The sequence below is a fragment of the Panthera leo genome, chromosome B1, assembly GCF_018350215.1.
Source record: "Panthera leo isolate Ple1 chromosome B1, P.leo_Ple1_pat1.1, whole genome shotgun sequence".
Classification (NCBI taxonomy): Eukaryota; Metazoa; Chordata; class Mammalia; order Carnivora; family Felidae; genus Panthera; species Panthera leo.
In genome coordinates, this window is record NC_056682.1 from 201642482 (window position 1) to 201660468 (window position 17987).

Here is a 17987-nt window from a genome sequence, read left to right on the forward strand (position 1 = left end):
GAATGAATCGGATGCCAGGAGGCGGCTGGGCATCCGGCAGTGTTGAGCAGCGCCCGGGGAGGCCGGGGCGGGGGGGCCTGCCTGCCGACACTGCCCCAGCCCCCTGTCCGTGTAGACACGCCTGTCCCCCCGCTGCCCTGCTCTTGGCCCACATTCTTCAGGTCTTCTGGGGGGCCGGCTCTGAGCTCTCTCCCTCCACTCCCCCTGCTTCCTCCAGCCCCGCCCTGTGCAAGGCACTCCAACCACCTGGACCCTGCCTGGGCACCCCCATGCGGGCCCTATTCCCTCTGAACGTCCGCATCAGAACCCGGGAACTGGGACGTCACCTCACGCGGCCAGAGGGACCCTGCAGCCACGGTCAAGTGAAGGTTCCTGACACGGAAAGTTATCCTGGATGACCAGACAGGCCTCCGGGGTCACAGGGTCCTTATCAGAGGAGGCCGCAGGGTCAGAGTGAAAGACGTAGGACGGAAGCAGAGGCTGGGGAGGGGATGTGAGGAAGGGGCTGGGGAACACAGGAAACCTCTGGAAGCTGGAGGAAAGGGTTCTCCCCTGGAGCCTCCAGGAGTAACCAGCCCTGTCAACTCTTTGACTTCAGCCCAGTGACACTGGCTCTGATGTCCTCACGCAGTGCTCACCACACGGGCACCTCCCTGTCCCAGGCAGCCGCCCGCTACCCTCTCGGCTCCGGAGGAGAGACCGGGGCTGGCCAGCTGTAGAAATGCACCCCCAGCCCACTTCCGTCAGTCCTCCCAGACCCCAAACCCAGGCCCTCCCGACTCTGGCCGGGTCAACGTAATCGGGATGTGACAGCTCACGTGTACACACAGCACGCGTGAATCTGTGCACGCATGGAGATACGTGTGTGTGCGTGCTCATACAGCCAGGTGAGCGTGCACATGCACAGTCATGCATGTGTGCACATGACCCACGTGAGCGTGCACAGTACAGACGTGTGCACACACAGCAGGTGTGCGTGTGCACAGTACAGACACGTGTGCACACGCGGCCCATGTGAATGTGCACACGGCACTCACGAGCGAGCACATGGCACAGACATCCATGCACACGGCCCACGTGAGTGTGCACACAGACGTGCGTGTGCACACGACACGTGTGAGCATCTCCAGGGTACAGACGCGCGTGCACGCGGCCTACGTGAGCGTGCACATGACACGTGCCCATGGAACTGCTCAGCCCTCAATCACACAATTTTTGGCATGTGCCCTTGTGGACGTTTCTTCTCGCTGCACACGTCAGGGCTATGCCTCCTTTTCCTGGATTCAGTTTCTTCCTCGTTTTGTAAGTTTCTTTTTTTTTTTTTTTTTCATTTCAGTCGAAATGTTTTCTCCAGTAACTGTTTTCACAAAGGAGTCCGGGGGAGGGGATTGAAGAGCTGAGATGCTTGAAACGTTTTCACGTCTTCAGAATCATTGTCGTCGCGAAGCGTGACGGAGACAAGGGCCCGAGCCTGACATTTGAATGTACATCTGATGCTCGCCCATCATGGGTGTTAGAGGCACTGACCCCCACTGAGTCAAAAATCCACATACGACTTTTAGTTTTCTTAATTATATTCATTTTTGAGAGAGAGAGAGAGAGAGAGAGAGAGAGAGAGAGAGAATGAGTGGGGGAGGGGCAGAGAGAGAGGGAGACACAGAATCCCAAGCAGGCTCCAGGCTCTGAGCTGTTAGCACAGAGCCCAACGTGGGGCTGGAACCCGCGAACCGTGAGATCGTGACCTGAGTCGAAGTCTGGCGCTTAACCGACTGAGCCCCCCGGGGCGCCCCTAAACAATCCACATACAACTTTTGATTCCCCCAAAACGCAACTGCTAATAGTCTGCTATTGACCAGAGCCCTACCGATAACAAGAAAGTTGATTAACACCTATTTTGCATGTCGTTCGTGCCGTGTACTGTATAATAAAGTAGGCTAGAGGAAAAAATGTTCCCCAGAAACGCACGAGGAAGAGAAAATACGTTTACGCGCTGCTCTGTATTTATGGAAGAAAATCTGCGGCTGAGTGGACCTTCGCAGTTCCAACCCGTGTTGTTCAGGGGTCGCGCGCATTATCAGAAAGCAGGTGCGTGTCGCCACCCCCGCGTCAAGAGCCCCGACAGCCCCCGGCACCACCTGGTCCCCACCAGCGGCTCCCGACAACCGCGCTTCGTGGTGAACACCCCTCGAGTTCCCTCGCGGCTCTAGCGCCTGTACGTGCCTCGCTCGACACGAGCTGGGGGTTGCCCGCTTCTTTAACTGTTGTGAATGGAATCACGCAGCATATACTCACTGGGGGCCGGCTGCTTGTGCCGGATAGCGTGCTTGTGACATCAGTCCAGGCTGCTGCGCGTGGAGGTAGTGCGGTGATTTTCATCATGGTGCAACATCCGGCTGGCACACGCCTGGTGTCCCATTGACGGACACTCGGGCTGCTTCAGAGAGGGGCTGTGGCCGCCATGCACACGCGCACCTCTCTGCGCGTGTCTCCGGGGACTTATGTGGGCATCTCTGTTGCCCGTGTTCCTGGGAGAGAAGCAACCAGGTCATTGGGGGGACGTATCATCAGCTCTGGTAGAAACCCAAGCTTTCCAAAGTGGTTTTGCGAATTTGCAGCAACGCATGCGGTCAGCCTTGAATTTGAGGCATCCTGTGGGCGCAGAGCGGTGCCTCCGGATTTCGGTTGGCACTCTCACGACCCCTCGGAGGTCGGGCGACTTTTCAAACATCCGTGGACCGTTCAGGCGTGCGTCCTTGTCGCGCACCTTTCACGTCTGGCCGGCTGCTGATTGTCTCGACGTGCCTTTTCCTCCTTGCTGGATAGTTCTCTTACCAGGAAATGAACGCTTTTCTGATTCGTGCACCACAGATGCCTTCTTCCTATCTACAGCTCGCATTTCACTCTCCAAATGGCGTCCTCTAACGAACAGAAAGGTCGGTTTTAACAGCCCGACCTACCAACCTTTTCCTTTATAACTAGTGTCTTCGTGCCTGATCTAGAAAGCGTCTTCCTACCCCCGAGGTCCCTACCTTCCTGTTAGCTTCCCGACACTTCATTATTCTACATCTTACGCTAGATACACGATCCGCCTGGCGTTGACTTTTGTGTGTGGTGCACGGGAGAGGTCAAGTTTCATTTGTTCCCATGGTTTTCCCACAAACCATTTCTCTGAAAGGCACTGCTTTCGTCCTTTGTCATAAACCAGGCCCCCCGTGTGCGTGTAGGTCTGTCTCTGGACTCCTTCTGCCCACCTGATCCTCCTCTGTGTCCTTGCCCCAACACCATCCAGTCCCAGTTATTTCGGCCTTTATGACCTACTTTGTCGTCCAGTGCGGTAACCGCCACGCTGTGCTTTTCCGTCAAGAATGCTTCCCTATCCTCGGTTCTTTGCTTTTCCACATGTTTTAGAATAAGTTTACCAAGTTCCACCACCCGTGAATTTAGTTAGAAAGGCATTGAATCTATAGATTAGTTCCGAGAGAGGCGACATTTGTGATATTCAGGCTTCTAACACAGGAACTTGGGTATACCCCCACTTATTCACATTTTCATTAATTTCTCCAAATAGTGTATAGTTTTCTGTGTAAATGGCTTACACTTGATATTATAAATGGTATCCTTTAAATTTGTTTTAAATTTCCTTACTCTTGCTGGTATATTGACTTGTTTTTATGATTTCTTCTTATTTTTTTATCATGTTTTATACTGGACTTATAAACAACATTCTTGCCAAAATCACTTGTTAATTCTCCCAGTCGATTATTTTGGATTTTCTACATACTCAATCATATCACATATAAATAATGAGTTTTATTTCTTCCTTTTCAATCCTAATACCTTTTCCTTCCTCTCGCCCCACCGAACTGGCTAACCCTCAAGTTCAATATCATGCAGAAATAATGAGAATGGACATCTTAATCTCGTTCCAGATCTCAAAAGGAAATCTTTCAATGTTTCACCATTAAAAATAATGTTTGCTGTAGGTTTGTTGTAGTTATGCTCTGTCAGCTTAGGAAAGTTTCCTTTTATTCCTAGTTTGCTACGTTTTATTATGCACCAATACCAATGCTAACATAAACTTTTCTGCTTCTATTAAAATGATAAGATTTCCTCCTTTCTTCTGTTACTGCATTGAAATGCATTGATTTTGAAATATTTTTACCAACCTTGACTTACTGGACAAAACCTAACTTTATCATGAAGTCTTATCATTTTTCATATTTGTGCTAATATTTTGTTTGAGATTTTTGTGTTCGTAAGTACAATAGTTCTATATGTTTCCTTTTTCCTAATGTTCACACTGGAGTTTGCTCCTACAATGACCTCTTAACTTGACTTGGGCAGTGTCTACTCTTTTTCTCTAGGTAAGTTGGTGTAAGACTGGCATTATTTTTCTACTAAGTGGTGATAGAACTTAAGAATAGACCTCTGTTTTTGGAGTTTCGTTTGTGGGAACACTTAAATGATGGTTTTCAATTTTTTTCATGGTCATGGGTCTGTTTTGACTTTCTATTTCTTCTTCTGTCAGCTTGGTATGTCACCTTTCTCTGGGAATGTATTCATTTCATCTAAGTTTTCAAAGTAGTGGCATAACATTATTCATAATTTCCTCTTTTCATTTATTAGGTTTTTTTTTCTTGAGAGAGAGAGAGAAAGAGAGCGAGCCAGGCAGACAGACAATCTTAAGCAGGCTCCACACCCAGCACAGAGTCCCGCACAGGGCTCGATCTCACAACCATGAGATCATGACCTGAGACGAAATCAAGAGTCAGATGCTTAACCGACTGAGCACCCAGGCACTCCTTTATTTTTTTAAGTTTTATTTCTTTTTTAGTGATCTCTATATCCAACATGAGGGCTCAAATTCACGACCCCAAGATCAAGAGTCACACTCTCCACCAACTGAGCCAGCCAGGCATCTCCTCTTTTTATTTCTTGAATTGTCTCCAGTTTCTACAGTATGTCCCCGTTTTTATTCTTGACATCACTATTTTTGTCTTCTCTCTTTTTTTCTTGAGTAGTCCTGCCAGGGTATAAATTTATTACTCTTAAAACAAAACAAAACAAGATTTCGTTTTGTTGATCCTTTTCACCATGTACTTGTTTTGTTTTCCATTTCATTAATTTCTGCTCTTACTTTTATTATTTTTTCTACTTTTTTGGGGTGGGGGTTAATTGGTCTCTCTTCTTTTTAAAAAATTTTTTAAAACTTTTATTCAGTTTTGAGAGACAGAGCACGAGCAGGGGAGGGGCAGAAAGAGGGAGACGCAGAATCTGAAGCAGACTCCAGGCTCTGAGCTGTCAGCACAGAGCCCGACACGGGGCTCAAACCCACGAACCGCGAGATCATGACCTGGGCGGAAGTCAGTCGCCGAACCAAATGAGCCACCCAGGCGCCCCCCTTCTTTTTTAATGTAGGCACTGGAAGGTATAACTTCCCCCTAACATGGTTTTAGCTGCATCACCCAAGTTGTTTTTTCTGGACCTCCCTTCAGGCGATGTTGCACATTGTGTTTGGAGTGTAGAGTCCGGGACCAGACAATCTGTATCTGAACTTCAACTCTGTGACTTTCTAGCTGGGCAACCACGTCCAGGTGACTTCTCATCCCTCAGTTCCTTCATCTGTAAAATGAAGATGGTCGTAATTCCCAGCTGGGGATTAAATAATTAAAACCCTTTACACAGTGCCTGGCACAGGGTGTGCACTCACAATGTGTTATTAGCCGTTCCCCCTCTGTTACACCCGTTCTGCATTTCTTTGTCGTTGGTGAACTCAAGAAGATTTCCTTGACTTTTCCCTCTTTGATTCTATTTAACTTTTCCATAAGCTCTTGTCCTGGGACTGCCTCTTTTTTCTGTTTTCTATAGTAACCAATTCATGTTTGATGGACGCCAGATCTCTCCAGGGGAGCGATTACTATGGTTTCAAGTCAACCACGTCGAAAATCAGAGTGAACTTCATTTTCTTTGGAATCAGCCCTGCTGGTCCACCTCTGTCCTTCTCCTGGCTGCTTCTCCTCTCGTGTCAGCTGGTCCTTGCTTATCTGCTGAAACATGCGACTTGGGGGCTTGACTCATGGACGTAAGTGAGTGGCAGCTGTGTGGTTTCCCTGCTGAGATGTGGGCTGTGGTCTGTGGGCGCCGGGCACTGTGCCTCCTGCCAGGCTTCACTGAGGGCACGCAGGAGGCGGGACCGTCTGCCTACTGACAAAATGAGGAGGGCTTCCCCTGGAGCGCCACCCCACCCTTGGAGACCTCTTATCTTCAGAGGAGCTGGTCACTTGCCTGTGCCACCAGCATGGCTGGGTCCCCAGACGCAGGCCCAGAGACAAGGACTCGGGCGCGAGTGCTCTACTTGAGAAGTGACTTCCAGAAGCACTGTGACGAGTCCGGAGTTTAGACAGGGAAGGAAAGGAAGCCAAGGGCCAGTGAGCGGGTCACTGCTGTGGCACCCCTGGAGGACGGTGTGAGCCACGCAGCACTGTCTGCCTGAAGGGACAGGGGACTATTTCCAGTCCCCAGCGTCACTGGCCAAGGACTGCTCGGCGAGGGGGGGCGTGTCCTGAGTGAGTGCAAAGTACTTGAGCAGAGTGGCAGGAACCTGCGATAAGACGCTGTGCACGCACCCGGGACGATCACGGGGGGAGCGCGTGCATGGGAACCCAGAGCACCCGCGGCCGATGGACACATCCCCGGGGCAGGCAGACACGTGAAATGCTGCAGGAGGTTCGAAGTTTGGCAGCCCTTAAGACATGTTTTCAAGGCTTTTTGCCTCGTTGGTGCTTTTAACATGAAAAAAATTTAAGTGTGAAATATTTCCAGTGCACAGCAAAGAACAGAAAATAGGGCCGAGCCGTGGACCTTCCTCCCAGCCCCGGTACACTGTAGCATCCTGACGTGTCCGTTTCCGGCACTCTTCTTGGCATGCAGGGGGCCCTTCCGTGCACCGTAGGCAGCCGCGGCACCTCGGTGGCCGTGACTGGGGCGTTGGGTCCGTAGGGTTACCACTCCTCTGCGGGTCAGTGCTCTTTTCCCTCCAGATGCTTTAAGGTCCTCTCTCCGTCTTTGGTACTTGGCAGCAGGGGGAGGGGGGGCAGGGGGAGGGGGAAGAGGCAGAGCAAGGTCCGCGGCTGTGAGTGGCGGGCAGGGTGTGGAGCCCTCGCCCTAGGGCTCCGCAGACACGCGGCGGCTGCCACACACAGTTGTCTTCCCGCGAAGAGCTCTGGCACATTCGATGTTCCTGCTGCGCGTGCAGTGAAACAAATACAACGCCGCGTTTCCAATGGTGCTTCGACACCTCTTGTGCCTGGTGCCCCCAGCAGCCGTCGGCCCGCCCACCCTTCTGCGTGCCCCGCCCGCAGACACCGTGCCCCGTGCACGCGCACGTGCGTGCGTGTGCGTGGATCTGCGTGCACGCACTTGCCCACGCCGCGCCTCCGCGGGCCCCGCCAAGCCGCTCCGAGGGTGCACGTGCTCCCGGGGCAGGTGCTCGGTAAGTTTGCCGACGCCCCGGCGCCCCGTGTCATGACCTCTTCGTGCATCTTTCCCAGAGTCAGAGGATGGGGACCCAAAGCCGTATCCTGGAAGCACCCACATATCCACCAACGGAGGGAGGGGTCCATCCAATACGGTCCGTGAAGGTCACGGAAGGACAAATCCCGTGTCATCGAGGCCCCCCGTGGAGTCAGGTCCGCAGAGGCAGAGAGCAGATGGGGAGGGAGGTGCCAGGGCACGAGGGAGGGCGGAATGGAGAGTCTCAGGGGGACGGAGTTTCGGCTGCGGAAGTAGGAAGTGCTCCGGGGATGAAGGGTGAGGAAGCCACGCAACTCTGGGAATGCACTTGAACGCCACTGACCCAGACACCGAAAAACGTAGCTGAGCTGGGCAATTTGTGTTATGTGTATTTTACCGCAGTAAGGTATTTTTAGTGGTTAAAACATACGATTTTAGGTTCTATATATTTTACCCCAATTTTGAAAGTGAAAAAAGATTCCCCCTCCCCCCCGGGCACGTTGGAACTTTATGTGGGTAAAACAAGACCATCAGCTTCCCCTGGCTTGTGCGGAATGGAGGTCTGGTTTTGCACACCAGCGAACACGGTCATCTGTGGAGCCTGACGTGTGCCAACTGTGTGCCGGGCGCCAGAGGCCTCATCCTCAGTTTGATGCGACCCCGGCCCCCTGTGGGAGCACCGCCATCACCCCCAAACACACTTGAGAAACCAAGGCTCCACACCAAATGTCTAAAAAGTGCCAGTGCATCCGTTAAACCCTGGTCCCTCTGACCAACACCGTCCTGCCTCCCGGGCCTCGGTTTCCCACGCTGTGGAAAGAAAAGCTTCGTTCGTTCCTTTGCTGCGTCCCCAGACCTCTCGGAGCGGGTTGTCCCGGCTGGGCTCAGGACACGACAGGGATCAGGGATGATCGCACGCAGTCCTTGGCCTCCAGGGACTCCCAGTCTGGCAGGAATGGTGTCTCAGTATCATCACTGCTGAGAAAGTCCCCAACCTGGCCTGGCAAGTGAGACCTGCTTCCTTGAGGAGGTGACATTTGACCTAGCCTTTGGAGATGAACGGGAGGAGGAAGTTTCGCAAAGAGAGAGAAACAGTGTCATGGAGAAATTAACCCGGGATCTCTGCGGTTCGACAGACCTGAATGCAAATCCAAAGCCTCCCGCTTACTAGCTGGTAAAGCAAACAACTCACCCTGAGCCTCGGTTTTCTCATCTATAAAATGGGATGATAACGCATTCATCACGGGATGGCTCTGGAGATTGAGGTCAGAGGCAGGTGAGGTATCTGGCATCACCCCCGCCCATAGTGCGCGTGTGATAAGCAACCTGGGACTGACGTCACTAAGATGGTCCAAAAGGGCTGGGGTCCTCCCAGCCCCCACCCGGTGGCTTTCTATCTTGGAAAAAGCAAAAATAACAGACTATATGGAGCGAGTAGGCTCCCACTTCAAGCGAGTAGGACCTGTGCTCTCTCCCTGAGGTCCGCTGGCCCCAGGAGAAAGTTGCCTCCTTGCGAGATTCACTGCAACACACTCGTGCCCGCATTTTTATACTGTATTTGGGTAGGAAGCATCGATGTGTCGGGTCATCCAAGGGCTGGGCCATAATCTGGCCCCCGTCCACCGGGAGTCAACACCTCTGCCAACAGTCCGTGTCGTCCACAAATAGAGCCATTTTCTATTTTGGCGTCTCAGCGAAGGTTCGTGGATGGGACCCAAGTTGGCCACTATCTTGACAATGTGTTTGCGTTTAGAACTGAATTGGGTCTAAAAATAGGTTTGGGAAAGGTGGCCGCTGAGGCCGGGATCCTGCACGGCAGGTCTGGGGCGCAGATGGGGAGAGCACGTACCAGAGCCTGCCTGCCGGCTTCCAGGGGCCCGCGGTCTGAGCATGCTTCCCTGTCTCCAAATGCCGCCTCTTCTGGGAAGCCCTCCAGACCACCTGGCAGGGGGCAGCCTCCTTGCTCCTTCCCTCCTGTCAGTTCACCTGTCTGTCTCTCCCGTGAGACCAGGGGCCCATCTGGTGCATCTCTGCCTTCCTGGCACGGCCCTACGTGCTTAGTGAAACCCAAGTCCTCACCTCGTCTCTGTGACCTCAGGTAAGTCACTCTCCGTCTACGGGCCTCGGTTTTTGCGCCTGTGGAGCAGAACGGCAGTCCCTCCCCGCAGGGCTGATTGTGGGTCTCGGAATGTCGAGGTGCCTCCCCTCTCACTGCCCTTAGACTCCGGCACCTTCAAGAGCAGGTGGAGGCACCTGGGCATCGGACTCACACTGGGAACAGTAATGACATGCACTTCGGACAAGATTCGCCAGGGTTAAATGGGATAATTCAGGTCAAATAAAATGAAACCTCTGCCTGGCACTTAGTAAGTGTCCCCAAAATATCTGCAGCCACCGTCATCCTCACCGTCCCCGTCATCATCACCATCATCTTCTCTGCTGTCCTCAGTGTTCCTCAAGAAGAATCTATTTGCCTAATGATAGAAGAGGAAAATGTTGAATTGCTGAAGATATTTTGTTGGGAGCAGGGAAGGAAAGGAAATCACATCACAGTCTTAGAGCAACAACGTGAAGATACTCACAGTCCCAAGGAGGGTGGGCTCCTCCTGGAACCCCGGGCCTCACTGGAAGCCACCTTCCCCTCTGACCCCACTCCACCTGCCCATGTGTCCCCAAGGAATTTCAGGTCCCTTGTCCTGTTTCCCAGTCTCCCCCAGTGGCACCCAAGGAATTTGGGAAGGAATTCTCCTCCCAGGTGTCCCCAAGGAATTTCAAGTCCCTTGTCCTGTTTCCCAGAGTCTCCCCCAGTGGCACCAGGCCCGGCAGACACTCGGGCCACGAAGGCCTTTCTTGACTCAAGCGTGCTGAGGTGTCTTCCCCACAAAGTATCCCAGGACAGTCAACGGCTTCCATATGTTTGTCCCGTGGTGTCACATAGAACATGCATCCGGCCCGATGCTAACACCCCATCAGTTATTTCCAAAAGAAACCGAGCTTGGAGATTTTCAAGAATTCACCCTGGTGGCACAGGCCATAGGTGACGGTTCCCAGAGGGAAGCATGTGCCGGGCACGTGCCCATGGACCAGCGTGGGACCTGGAACTGGCTGTGTGGCCTTGGGTGAGGGACCTCCTCTGAGTCTGTTTCAAAACACCCTGTCAAATACAGATCATGGTATCTTTCCCTGACGTTTCAGAAGGAAGTATGACAGGTAGGCTGGGGACAGTGTCCACGAAGCTCCCCTGAGGAAAGTGGTCCCAACCAGGTTTCCCAGGGACCAGGGCAACGACAGTGACAGCAGCCATGAGATGCCACCCTACCTCGACAGGCAGATTAGAGGATGGAGGTCTACTGCAGGCCAGGTGGGGACACAGGCCATGGGTGTGTGACCTCGTAGGGCGGTCTGGCTCCATTCGTCCATTAAGGGTTTGAAGGCTCATGCCCTTTGGCCCAGCAACGCCACTCCCAGAAACCCGTCCCGGAGACATACGCGCTTGTGCAAAGACACATGTGCTCACAGACGCGTCCGTTGGGTCCGTGGCTAACGAGCCCTCTTTGGGGCTGAGGACAGATTAGGGGCGGGCGGTGGGGGGCAAGGCTGAAAAGTGTCATCGCTTCCCTTGCCTCTGACAGGTCACCCTACTCAGACGCTCTCCCTGGGGCCGCTTGTCTGGCGGGAAGGCTCTCGGGCAGGCCCACGTGCCACCCGCTCTAGAAGGTGAGCGTTTCACCCGTCACACTCCCCAAGGACCAGCGCTCCCGACCCGGGTCCCCGCACCAGGGCCAGGGCCAAGCTGTGTGTTCCTCGTCTCTGCAAACGAGCCAAGCTCTGCCCAGCCCCTCGCGTGGCCTGGGGGCTGCACACCCCCCTCCTCCGGGGCTGGAGATGACAGGCCCGGCCAGCTGTCTCCTGAGCATCCATCCGCCGCCGTCCATCACATTCGGCAGAAGCAGGGGACGGCTAAGGTCGGTGTCCCTCCAGAGGGTCAGGATCCTTCTTTAGAAGGGGTGAGGGGCGCCTGTGTGGCTCAGGCCGTTGAGCGTCAGACCTCAGCTCAGGTCGTGATTTCACGGTTCACGGGCTCGTGCCCCGCGTCGGGCTCCGCACGGACCGTGCAGAACCTGCTTCGGGTTCTCCGTCTCCCTCTTTCTCTGCCCCTCCCCCTCTCGCACACTCTCCCTCAAAACTAGACATCGAAAACTTTGTACAGAACAAGGGGTTGGAATGTAGCGCGCTCTGTTCTTGGAAGCACATCCCAGGCAACGAGAGCCCCATCCAGCTGCCCGATACAGCAGCGATGCTGTGTGGCCCACTCACCGCGAGGAGGGCGTCTGAGCCCCCGAGGCACGGGCTGTCCTCTCCTGACTTTGTCAACAACTTCTTTCCCACGTCTTGCAGACAAGGAGAGGTGCTCAGAGAGGAGAGGCGTTTGCCCGGGGCCACACAGCACAAACGTGGCGGGGCTGAGGTGGGCCTGCATCTGTCTGATTCCGAAGTCCAGCAGTGAGCTCCGTGCGCCCGGCTTGCTTGCAAAGCCGCCGCCCGTCCCCAGCCTTTGTCCGGTTTCCGGGGACCGAGGGTCCTCCTTTTGAGCCGCTACCGGCCGCTGCGACAGGCTCAGGTTCACGGCCGGGCAGATACAGGAACGGTTGAGTGAGTGGCTGCTTTGCGGCCGCTCCAGGACTGGGTTAGAACTGGCACGGACCCTCCTTGCTGTTTCCTTCATCAAACCCCCGCGAGTACTTGCTCTAGACCCAAGGCAAGAGGGGCTCAGGGAAGGGGCCCGCGGCCCCCCTGGGTCCCCCTGGGTCCCGGGCACGTGCTGTTCATCAAATGCCGTCTCCGAGAAGGCCACCGGGGTGCAGCGTGAGGTCCGGTTGCCCGAGGACACAGGAGTAGGTGTGGCGGGGCCCATCCCCACACCTTGGCCAGCTCGCCTGCAGACCATCCCGTCACTCCTGCCTCTGCCTACGTTGGTCTCGGGCCAGAGGACCAGCCTGGCAGTGTGCCAGCCGGTGGCCGGGGCAGGCCCCACGTGCCGGAGAGGCAACAGCCAAGAGCAGCCTACAGCCAGAGAGGGATGACTGTTTGTGGATAAAACCAGCTCCCTCGTGCCTCCGTGGGACCACGCCAGGCGTGTGTCCTCCCTTCCCGGCTCCCCTGCCAAGGTCGGCTGGGTCGTCCAGCCTCCCCCACAAAGGGAGAAAGAGCCAGCGACCCGGCACAGGGCAGGTGAGGCCCATTAGGACTGCAGGTTGGGGACTTAGCACTGCAGGCCCAGGAACGTGGGGAGGGTGCTTCCTGGAGGAAGCGGCCGGGAGCCAGGCCCTGAAGGCCGAGCACAGTGTGAGGGGCTGGCTCCTGACTGCCCTCAGGCCTCCTCAGGCCCTTTGCAGGGCCCTGAGGACGGGGCTTGACCATGAAAAACTGCCCCATCATCTATTTTAAAGGGTTTGAAAAGAAAGGACCCCAGCTGGAGAACTCCTCCCTTCACAGCCCAGCCAGGCTAGAAAGCGGACTGCTTCCCAGGCGTCCCCCTCCCGCCCCCCGCCCCCCCCCCCCCGTGCAGATGCAGGAGGCAGAGGGGCCCACGTCCCAGGCCAGCCCGGGTCAAGTTTCACCGCGGGCCTCCCTCCCCGCCAGAGCCCGCGGCCCGGGGCTGCCAGACGCCGGAAGGAGACGTGGGACAGCGGGCCCCAGCGGCCCTGCCGGCCCGTCCGGCCAGCTCGAAACGCTCTGCTGCTAAACTCATCTGCCCCGGCCCCGGCCTGCCTGTTCCCTCTTTCTGCGTTTCTTCCTTCAAAAACTTAATATGCTGATTGCCCTTTTCTAGTGTTAAAAGTAACACGGTCCGTAGCAGAAAAACCAGGAGAGCACAAAGAAGGCAATGAAAATACGCCTGACGTCAGCCTACAGAGACGAGGTGTGCGGGTTTCCGGTCGTCTCCGACGCCCACCGAGTAACCTGCTGGCGTGGGGGGCGGGGGGCTGCCCTGAATCTGCAGATCGAGTCGGGGAACCGGCATCTGGACGGTCCCGGGGCTTCCCGGGCTGCAGACATGGGGTCCCTCCCCGTGCCCCGACTATCCAGATTTTCCGTCGCCTGAGGCTTGAGCCCCGATGTCGCACTGTGCGTGGCTCCCGGGCTCGCTGTCCTGCCGGGCCGCACGGAAGTGAAGCCCCCCTCCAAGCACGGCTGTGGTTCTGCCTGGTCTCCCGGGCGTGCAGACCCCACACCCGCCAGCCACCCCCAGTACTGACCCCCAGGCTCACTCTTAGCACCGCCAACGACAATAAAGAGACACTTGTCTTCTGTTCGCAGAAGCGTGGGAGCAGCTCAGCAGGGAGCCCAGAAGACAGCTCGCGCACGTCGGAGCCGCTGACCGTGTCGCTGTGCCAGCCGCGCCCACCCGGGGTCATCGCTGAGGCCTGCTCTGTGTGCCAGGCGCTGGGGACTCAGAGCACAGGACTCGCCTGCCAGTGTGGGGTCAGGACGGGAGCCCCGCCGCCAGCCGTGGCCCAGCCTGAGCGCACGGGGCTGACCTTGGCGCACAGCTACGTGCTCAAAGCAGCCCCGAGCTGATTCCTTTGGGGGCTCTTTGAGACTCTGTCCCAGGCCGACACCCTCAGAGCCGGCGGCCGCTGGAGACCCCGAAGGCCCGTGGCGTCTCCGTCCTGTTTGCCGGGATCCCTTTCGTTCCGGACTTTGTCCCGGCTGTGATGTACCTATGGAGCGGGTCTCTGATGACGAGCGGACAGCTTGGTGAATTCGCAACACAAACGCACCACCTGCCCGGCCTCAGATCTGAGGGAGGACGATGCCAGCTCCCCAGGAGCACCGGGGGTGACCATCTATCCCAGCTACCCCCGGGGGACATCAGGCAGTGTCTGCGGAAGTCTGGACTGTCACACCGAGGGGGGGCTGCTGGCATCGAGTGGGTGGAGGCCAGGGGTGATGCTAAGCGTCCTCTGATGCACAGGGTGACCCCCCCCCCCCCCAAATCATCCGGCCCCAGGGTCCACAGTGCGGGAGCCGGGAACCCTGCTCTCTTGTGACCTGACTTCTGACTGCAGAGCCCAGTTCTGCCCGTCCTGTAGTCCAGCCGCCGAACCGGGTTACGTTTGGTCTTCCCTGAGTGACTTTACGCTCTCCCTCACCCCTTTCTGTCCCCCCCATCTGTGAGCCCAGTTGTCATCATACCCCGCCTGAGTTGGGGCCACGCCTAGGGATCACGAATGAATGAACGCACGATGCCGCCCCGCTCGGAGCCTCCACATCAGGGTGACGCTCCCTGGGGGATGGGGGCAGGCCACCACGGTCCCATCTTTGCACAGGGCCTGGGGCTCCTTGGGAAACAGGGGAAGGTTTTCTGCCGGGGGTGGTGCCATGCCAGCCCCAGGTCGGGTTCTTGGGGGAGAAGGAAGGCAGAGAGGCCCAGCCTCTGGGACCGAGCGGTGACAACCCCCACCGAGGAGGGTGGAGGTGCATCCCAGGCAGCGTGTCTCCCACGGCCGGGACCCCGAGACGGACCCGGGGTGCCCGTACCCCTCAGGAGCCCCTGCGCTGAGACCGGCCAGGAAATGGGACAGCTGTTAGACACGGACGCTGACGTTTGCGGCCAGAGGTCGGGGAGCCGCGGCAGGTGGGTGGAGAGGCAGGCGGAGGGTCGGCCCGGGGGGAGGCCAGCGGGACCGGGGAGGCCAGGAGGGTTGGGGAGGCAGGTCCTGTGCCTGAGCCCTCGGGCCGTGACTTCTCAGGAAAACGGGAGGCGGGATGTGGGTGCGGGAACAGGGGCCCCGGCCGTCACCTGGGGTCCGGGTGAGGGGTAAAGTCCTGGGAGCTGCCCCGAGTCCAGGCGCCACTGTTGGGTGTCCCCACGGGTGGGTGACCTCCACACACACTCAAGACAGGCGAGGCGGGGCAGAGGAAGCCAAGGGCGAGGATGCCCAGCAGCTCAGGCCGGGAGGCTCTGCCCTCTCTGGGCCCTGCAGCCCCCGGGGAACACGGCGGCTGAGACAGTCCCTGGGGGGTGGGGCCTCGGGCCGTGACGGACGCAGCCCTGCACTTGCACACCGCTGAGAGTGGGCACCTGGTTAACCCTGTGCCCTGTGCGTCCACGCTGGGACCCGCCTGGCTATCGGTGTCCCCCGGGAAACCGGAAGGGAGCAGGTGGCCGGCCAACCGAGGGCAGGGTGGGAAAGAAAGGGCGGGTTTCTGGTCCGCTCGGACTCTTGCAAGAGAACACCGGGGTCTGGGGGCTTTACCAACGGACATCCATTCCCCACGGTTCTGGAGGCTGGAAGCCTCGATCGAGGCACTGGCAGAACGATCCTCTCTCCTCCGTGCACAGACGGCCACCTCCTTGCCGCGTCCTCACGTGGCCCAGAGAGATCACCCCCTCCGTCTCTTCCTGTAAGGACACTAATCCTGTCACGGGGCCCTGCTCTCACGACCTGGTCACCTCCCGAGGGTCATCATCCCCCTCCTCCCGCCTCCACGCTGCAGGTGAGGGTTTCACCATGTCATTTCGGGGGGAGCACAGACATTCAGTCCATAGCACCCCCTGCCAAAAAAAAAAAACCCCACATGCTGAATTCTGGAACTCCGAACCTTGGGATCTTGGAATGTCACCGTGCAGAAGGCAAGGGCGACCCCGTGCCCCTGCGTGTGGCTGGGGAGGCTGAGACATAACTTGCCTGAAGCTTGACACTGCAGGTGGGTCCACGATGTGGCCCCAGCACCCAGGCTCCCACTAATCCATGGTGTCGGGTGAGAATATGCTACGTTTACGATCAGAAAGAAATACAGCGCGTTTAACCAGAAATCAAAGCCGGGCAACGTCACAACAATGCTGCCCTCTGGGGAGAACCGCTTTTGGAACCACGGCCCAGACCCCTCTGTGCGAGGCCGGGGGAGCTCTAGGGCGGCCCTCAACGTTCTGAGTAGCCCTTGCCTCCCGAATCCTTCCCACTCTCTCTCCCTCTGCCTCGCCCCCTCTGTCCCCTCTGCCGAAAACAGGTGGCTGATCAGGGCCGGGACAGGCTGCGGAGAGGGGTCTCAGGACGCGGCACTCAGGGAGGTGCCCCCTTGTAGGGCCTCACAAGCGCGTGCTGCCTCCTGAGAGGGGGTACCTCCCCCCGGGCTGCACCCTGGTCCCCTCTTCCCCCTCCCAGCCCCGCCCGGGGTGCAGGCCTCGACCGTGGACGCTGGACCACGGAAGACCTTCGACCCTGGGGTCACCTCTGGACCTCATCACCACGCAAAAGGCTCTGCCAGGCTTTGCGCAGCCTGAGTCTCGTTGGTGGGATTTCAGGGGCTCTTTGCGTCTTCCTGTCCTTAGAAAGTCCATGTGACCCGGGGGGCATTGCTTTGGAGCCACAGGGGCGTGGCCTGGCATCCTGATCCCCCCGCCCCCGCCTGTGAGACCCTGAGTTGGTCAGCTCATCTCGTCTGTCAAATGGGTCCTCGAGTCTCCACCTCACAGAGTCAGCATGAAGGGTCTCAGGGACGGCCCAGGTCCAGTGGTCAAGTGCTTGGCACAGTGCCTGCCTCCCGGCAGAAGCCCCTCCCCCTCCCTGCCCAGTGTGAGCAGCAGATCACCATTCTAGAATGTCTGAGGTGGGAAGGGTGCACGCTCACCCACCCCACAGCCCGCCCGAGGCGGACTCAGGACCTCCTGTGCCCTCTCCTGGCCGTAGCCGTGGTCCCGCAGCTGGCAGACCTGGGTGAATGAGGTACTGTCTGTGCCCGGCCGCGGTCTGGTGCCCACGCGGTGAGGGCACACCGGGTGCCAAGTGGTGTGGAGGGCAGGCTTACCGGGAGACGCTCTGCACGGCGAGCAGTGGGGACGGGGAGGGGGGCACCGGGCAGCCCTGCCCAGCCCCTTCCCCGCCCAGGGCCGCAGCCCCACCCCGTGCACTAGAAAAGAACCCCAAGCCAGCCTCTTCCCTGGGGTCCGAGGGAAGCAATGGAAGGTCCTCGGGCCCTGATTGCGCTCCTGGGGTCCTGCCAACGGACGGCTTGGGAGAGCCAAGGAAAGATGAGGTCACAGGGACAGAGGGCGTCTCTTGTTTACGGTCAAATACCTACAGCCAGAGACGCCCGTGGAGGGTCACACGCGGTCCCGCGAATGGGTGGCCCCCGGGCAGAGACGGCTGCCTTCCGTCACAGGCCGGCAAGTCTGCAAAAGGCTCCGACGGCGAAGACGTGACACCCATCACCTGTGAGCAGCTGGGCGCCATTTAGGGTCTGAGCCGCGTGGTCGCAAGCAAGCCGGGTGCAGAAGTCCCCGGGCCTGTGGGCCACGGGAGGGCACAGAGGGAGGCGAGCTGCATAGGGGTGAGGTCCGAGCCGCCTCGGACCCACAGACAGGGAGACCCCCGAAGGCCACAGAAGGTGAAGCAGGGTCACGGGCCACAGGCCTCAGTCTCCCCACGGGCACCAAGGGGACCAGCTCAGAGAGACGTCAACGCCTC